Source organism: Dermacentor silvarum, chromosome 2 (assembly GCF_013339745.2).
Source record: "Dermacentor silvarum isolate Dsil-2018 chromosome 2, BIME_Dsil_1.4, whole genome shotgun sequence".
NCBI lineage: Eukaryota > Metazoa > Arthropoda > Arachnida > Ixodida > Ixodidae > Dermacentor > Dermacentor silvarum.
The window spans coordinates 260057066-260063119 of NC_051155.1; the positions used below are offsets into that span (position 1 = coordinate 260057066).

Genomic DNA, 6054 nt, shown 5'->3' on the forward strand with positions numbered 1-6054 from the left:
CGTTTGGCTTACATTTAGCGCGTCGTAGGACCCAAAATTGGAAGTCGTGGTGTCTACGTTAACATCCAAATAAAATTTGAACTGCGCGTCACGGTGACATTTCGAAGGCGGACATTTCGAACGTGACATTTCGAAGGTTGTGGCCCCGCCACACTCCGCCGTAGCCTTCGCAGTGCAAAGCATTGAAGAAGGAAAGGGAGCACAGCAGAGGCCATGTATGAATTGCCAATAACTCCACTTCTGCTGAACGCATTGAAGTACTTTTTGCGGCAAAGTATTTCTGAAATAGCCTATTTTCACTTCAATGCCCATTCCTTTCTCCACTTTGATAAAAAGTGGTTTAGGCCCCCTTTAATGATGTCCTTCTAAACAAATCATGATACTATGAACAAAGATTATTAAAGACGTTTCTGTCCCTTTGTGTCACTGTCAATCAAACCACCTTGAATGTAAGAGATTCGAATGCCTCCTCAAATGAAGCAATAAAAAGTGAAGCCAAGTGTAATGCCTCCATGCAGAGTTCCCCACAACACTAGCAAATGGTTAGGGTGGGCAAATTTTATAGTTTTCAAGCCAATAGTAACTCATCAAAAAATTTATTAGGCTCACTCAACGTTTTCAAATCGCATATAGTACTCGTCACACTATGCACATCCGATCACGATCAAATTTCTCGAATGTGACTGGGCCCCTTCTGCAGCTAGTGCAAAGAAGATAATTGTGGTTGAAAATTTTATTCCGATCGGGCTCGATTACGATTGAAAGTGCCATGTATAGTGGTATTAAGCACCATCACACAGTTGAAGAGGTGCTCTCACATGACTAAAGCATGAGACTGATTACGAGCACAAACACGGTGCGACTAGCGGTCAGTGAGATGCAGCTGAATCTGGTATTCAACACACTGATGCAGACGACATAGTGCCTAGCCTAGGTTGAAAAGGTGCCGTGGTGGAGCCATGCTGGGTGCTATAAGCATGTTGATCTACCCCGGGTGCTTGTCGCCACCTGCTTCTTGTCAAAGCAAAATCAGCGAGGACATGACAACGAGCCAGGTGAGTGTAACATTTTACCACGGCGAAATCAACGCATGTGATACAATAGCACAAGTCACACTACGCACGGTCATTTACGATTTTGTTTTTCTTTTTTACCTTCGCACTCCAAACGCTACACCAGACATCCTGATTTATTCGCATGCTTGCCTTGTTCCACACAGATATGCGCATCATTTTGAGACTATTCAGCATCCTCTTTTGCAATCGCACTGATGTTGCACTCTATGCATGCGAACAGAAGCACAAATTGGCAAGTAACAAACTATTCCACCAGTGGCTCGGTGAAACCTACAGGCAAAGGGTACCATGAGAGAGAGCTTGGCCACGTCACCACATTCCGAAAGCTTATGCCGAAAGCTATGGCGCTATCATAATTTACCAAGCAGTCAGTTTGATCCATAACATGCACATAACAATAAACATAATCAAGCGCAAGTTTTTAACATTTACTGCCACATGAGCAGCAAACTGAAATGCTGTTCACAAGATCAGTAACATGGACAGCTGATCTCAACCACTTTCACTTTCGGTTTCGATCTTCAGCAGACAATGCCACAGCATTAGTCACTTCCTTCATCTCAAGGTTGAAGCTGCACTGCACTTCGAGCACAACATTTTGCAGCAAACGTAAGCTTATACAGTTTAACTTGCAGATTGTTATTGCTTATTAATGGTGTGTAATACCCTATCTTGCCTACCGTTCACTCTAAAGCTGCCACTGGCAGTGTCTAGAAGCATCCTCTGGACTGGATGCCTGCCTCCCTAGCCTTTCCTTGTAACCACCCCCCTGAGGCCGACTTAACCTCCCCTTTTGTTTAACCCCTTTTTTTTCCTTGCGCATTTGAGTACTGCAATTAAGATTTTAGACGTGCAATCGTCTGCACACTCGCAAAAAGCGCATTTTTTTGACAATTTCCCGGAAAAAATCGAATTAGTGCTGTTTAGGTGGTATTGGCAAACTGTCAACCCCCCCTTAGCAGAGATCCTGGGTGCACTACTGCCAATTTCCTTGGTGTAATAAGACCTTGCAGCTTCCTTGTTTGCCAATTTGCTGTGCCAAGTTGCCAAGAACAATTAATCTCTGCACATCAGCCATTCATCGCCAAACGATGCCTCAGCTCAGTAGCTCCTACTTTGCCGACTTGAATGATTAACAATGCTCAGAACTTGATTTCATATAACAGCTAAGTTCCATGCTGTTTGTATTCACCTGATGCAGGTAGCCAGGAAAGCCTCGCCGACCTGCCTTCTGAAGGCCATTGTTTTTGGAAGCAGAGGGCGTGACAGTAGCTTCTTCACCCTTAGATGTTTCTTCATCTTTGGCAAGTTTCTGGGTTGTGGTTGCCTGCTCCTCCTTTGGTGCTGACTTCCAGGCGTCTCTGTGTTGGCTGTGGACAGCAAAATTATAGCTGCAGCACTTGTATATTGTTGAAGACTATGCGAATATCACCATGACTCATAAATACGTGCAACATTTGAAATGGAAACCTTTTTCATCTGTGGTCTCAGCATCTTCAGACTTGCCAGTGCATCCTGCTTGTTGTGGGTGATACGGTGTCAAGCTCATGGAAAATGGTGCCACATGAACCACACTTCAGAAAGTCTGAAAATAAAGCATAGGTCACAATGAGAAAAGTGAAACATAACAGTGAAATCATTTTATGAATGTAGCATCTTTTACATCATATAAGGTATAGTGAGAAGGCAAAAAGAAACATTTATCCAAGTTCTATGGCATGTCACTTTAAAAAAATTTTTTAGTATATGTTGCTATGTGAAATGTCTACACTGCAAGTATCAAGGGCAATAAAAGGAAGTAAGTTTGGCTATTGGTCCGACCGGAACAGGCATGAGCATCATTCTCTGCGAATAAACATTGCTGACATTACCTGAAATACACATAATTATCAGCTTTTAAGCTGTTTACGCCCAAATGATATGTGAATAATTAAACCCAACTAATGCAAAGTCACACTTATGTGTGTAGCACAGGAAATGTTCTACATGGCTTTCTGAGAAATATGGTGCAACAGACATTGTTGCAGGCCAGTTTATTATGTGACAACAGGCAAACTGCGTAACAGTGCACTCGTCGTCGCAGCATTCCAGTTTTATTGATACGCCCACATTCGCTATAAGATTTTGCTCGTTTTCTTACAATGAATGCTCTAACTCAATTTAACACTTCAATCTGTAATGCATTGCTAGTGCAAACTGCACTGTATGGAGGAAATAAGCAATGATTCTGGTAAGGGCTGGCCTAAATGGCCAGCCTTACTGGATTGCGTATGATGCCCCTTTGCATATGATTTTGTCAAAATTGAGTGGCTGGAAAATCATGGCTGGTATTGTGCAAACATTCTTTTTGTTTGCTTATGTCCCACTCTACCATATGCCTCATCGAGTCACTTTGCCCCATAATAACATAGGTAAGGTACCATTTGAGCCAGCAGCAAAGAGCATAAGAAATGGTTTAGAAACAGAACTTAAATAGGGAAAAGCATCATTTGGATATAGTGGGATAATTTAATTAGCAAACACCTAACCAAGCCTGCTGCACACAACTTGGGTCCTCTCCGAGTAGTAGAAAAATTGACATGCAAGAAGAGAAGAGGGAAATGGTTTGCTGACCCATGATCTTTAAAGCTTGCCAGGATAGCTTTTACTTTCTCTTGTCAGTGGCTTGGTAGCATTCTTCTTGGAACAGCTGAAAAATGAGGGTCCTTTACCTGCACCAAGTGTGGTCATTGTAGTAAGCATCTGTCCTCTAATATGCTTGAACACACACAAGACAAAGAACAGATACAAGCATGCATAAACTTAAGGTCATTATGCTATGCAAAATAAAAAGAAACAAAAAAAAAAAAGAGGGGGGGGGGAGGGGTAGAGGGTAAGAAAATAAGGAAGTGTGTTTTGTCTCCACAGAGCACAAAGATAATTGCTGAAAAAAACATCACTTTGAAACATGCTGCTAAATGTTAGGGCACCAACGGCTAATGCACCATCCCATTTCGTCATTTCACAAAATATTCTCGAGAGTGGTTCCCATGAGGGGTTCAGCTAGCCACTCTAGTGAGAAAGTAAACCACAAGAGGCACTTTGGGGTGAGAGAAGCCCATCATAAAGTTGAATCATATACATCTTTGAGTTGAACTCAATGCACTTGGATAACATTGCTTAAGGCAGTGATTCTAGTGAAGCTTTACTATGTGAAATGACAATTTTATGGCACCGAAGTCACCGACTATCCAGATTACTTTCTTTACATAGCAAAAGAGAGCTCACAATATAAAGTAATGTGCTAACTGTTTGTACTGCAGGCAGTAGCACTTTCTTGATTGTTTCCAGAAGCCTAAGCTTAATTGTTTCTCTTCTACTTCCACTGTAGTATTGTCCTACATCACCTGCTTGGGTTGGGTCAGTTCCTAGACAGCTGTGTATTGAAATATAATAAGAATGCAATCTGCAGCTATGTTTGACAGCAATGTAACTTCTGTCAAGAAATGGCTTTCTGGGCGCATGCGGTATTTATTATTATTTCTTTTGTTCCGTTTCACGTGAGTAACTTCGTAATGACGACGGTCTGGAAAAGCCCCATTCAATTAAATGAGCTGATCCATTCGTAGGCAAATCATCGATGATTACGTGTCATAGAGCAAACTGTTTGTTTCACACATCCATTCAAACGCTAGTGCAATAAGCGCTCATGAAGTAGCGCTGAGACTTTAGGGCAGTATTTAAAGTAAAGAAATAAAGCAACGAAACACGACACTTTAGCGTAGGCTACACTTTGTAGTTATCAACTTCACACATCCGCTTCGAACATCACAGCAATAAACAACCGGCGCAAAGGTGGAGCGGCAGCGTGTCGGGAACTGAAACGTGACAGAAAAGTGGGCGGCTAGGCGACTGCAACACGGAACCACTACGCTGCGTAGTCCCGTGGTTTCTCTTAGCGGCAGAGTGTGCTCCCGAAGCGGTGCTACCACTGAAGACACGACGGTAAACAAATTTTATTCGGCAATTTCACAACACGCATACGGTGCCGACAGGTAATGATGGACGTAAAACATTTCCTTCTGTTTTCACTGATGTTCCATTCCAACGGATGCAGCAACAGGCACTTCAAGAACTGCTACACGACCGCGACCATCTAGATAGCGTCAGCGGCTTCCGTTCAAGATCTAGTTTCTAGCAGGTACACGAGGGCGAGTTCGTAAGACACACAGCAAGCACCGCAAGGCGCCAACAACTGCTTGAACAATGCCAAACTGGCCAGACCTCGCCTGTGGCACACAACTATACGGCGGCATAAATTGCGCTCAAATCTCTGACGATACGTTTGTGCCGCCCACAAAATGCGCAAGACAGACATGTTTGCCAACCGAAATAACATGGCATGAGCGAGAAAAAATAATTTTTGCAGTTTTCGGGTGTTAGGCAGCGAATATATGGCAGAGCTGTGGCGCCCTAATCGGCCATGGCGTCAAAACGCAGAAAGGCAACGGTGACTTGAAAAGGCCTAGCAAAGCCCACATTTACAGGGGCACCACAGCCGAACTGGCTGCGCCGTGGCGAACGCCAGCCTGTCTCCAACGGCACTACGCACCTATTCATCGTCGCTAGGATTGTTTTCAACTCAAGTGGCACGGAATAGAAGCGGGATAATATTACTCACCATAGATTCAAGTAAATGTCGCACGTCTCCCCTCGCGAGAAAAAGCAAACGCTGCCGGCAGGCGGCGCATGCTTTCGATCGCCTTTCGGCAGCAGACTGTGCACGTGACGTCATGTGCTGACGTAATTACGGAATTTTGGCGCGAATCTGCGGAGGCAGTGAAAGATGCGGCCGCGTTCCGCGCGCGGAGAGGGAGAAAAGAGAGTGAAAAAGCATCTATATATTGCCGGCTTTTAAGGGGCTTTTAAGGGTAAAACAGATAACATGAGAACGGTTTTAGACTGCAGCTGTGGTACTCATGCAGAATCGAATCGAAGG

At 43.8% G+C, this 6054-nt stretch overlaps 1 long non-coding RNA gene across 1 annotated transcript; it reads right to left on the bottom strand.

Moving 5' to 3' along the window:
• Nucleotides 1–2610: 2610 nt before the first annotated feature.
• LOC119441270 (uncharacterized) lies at nt 2611–5818 on the bottom strand. The gene is made up of 3 exons (XR_005189847.2): nt 5737–5818; nt 3690–3787; nt 2611–2661 (listed from the first exon to the last, which is right to left on the bottom strand). It is a non-coding gene; the product is annotated as an uncharacterized LOC119441270 (long non-coding RNA).
• Between the last annotated feature and the right edge of the window lie 236 nt (nt 5819–6054).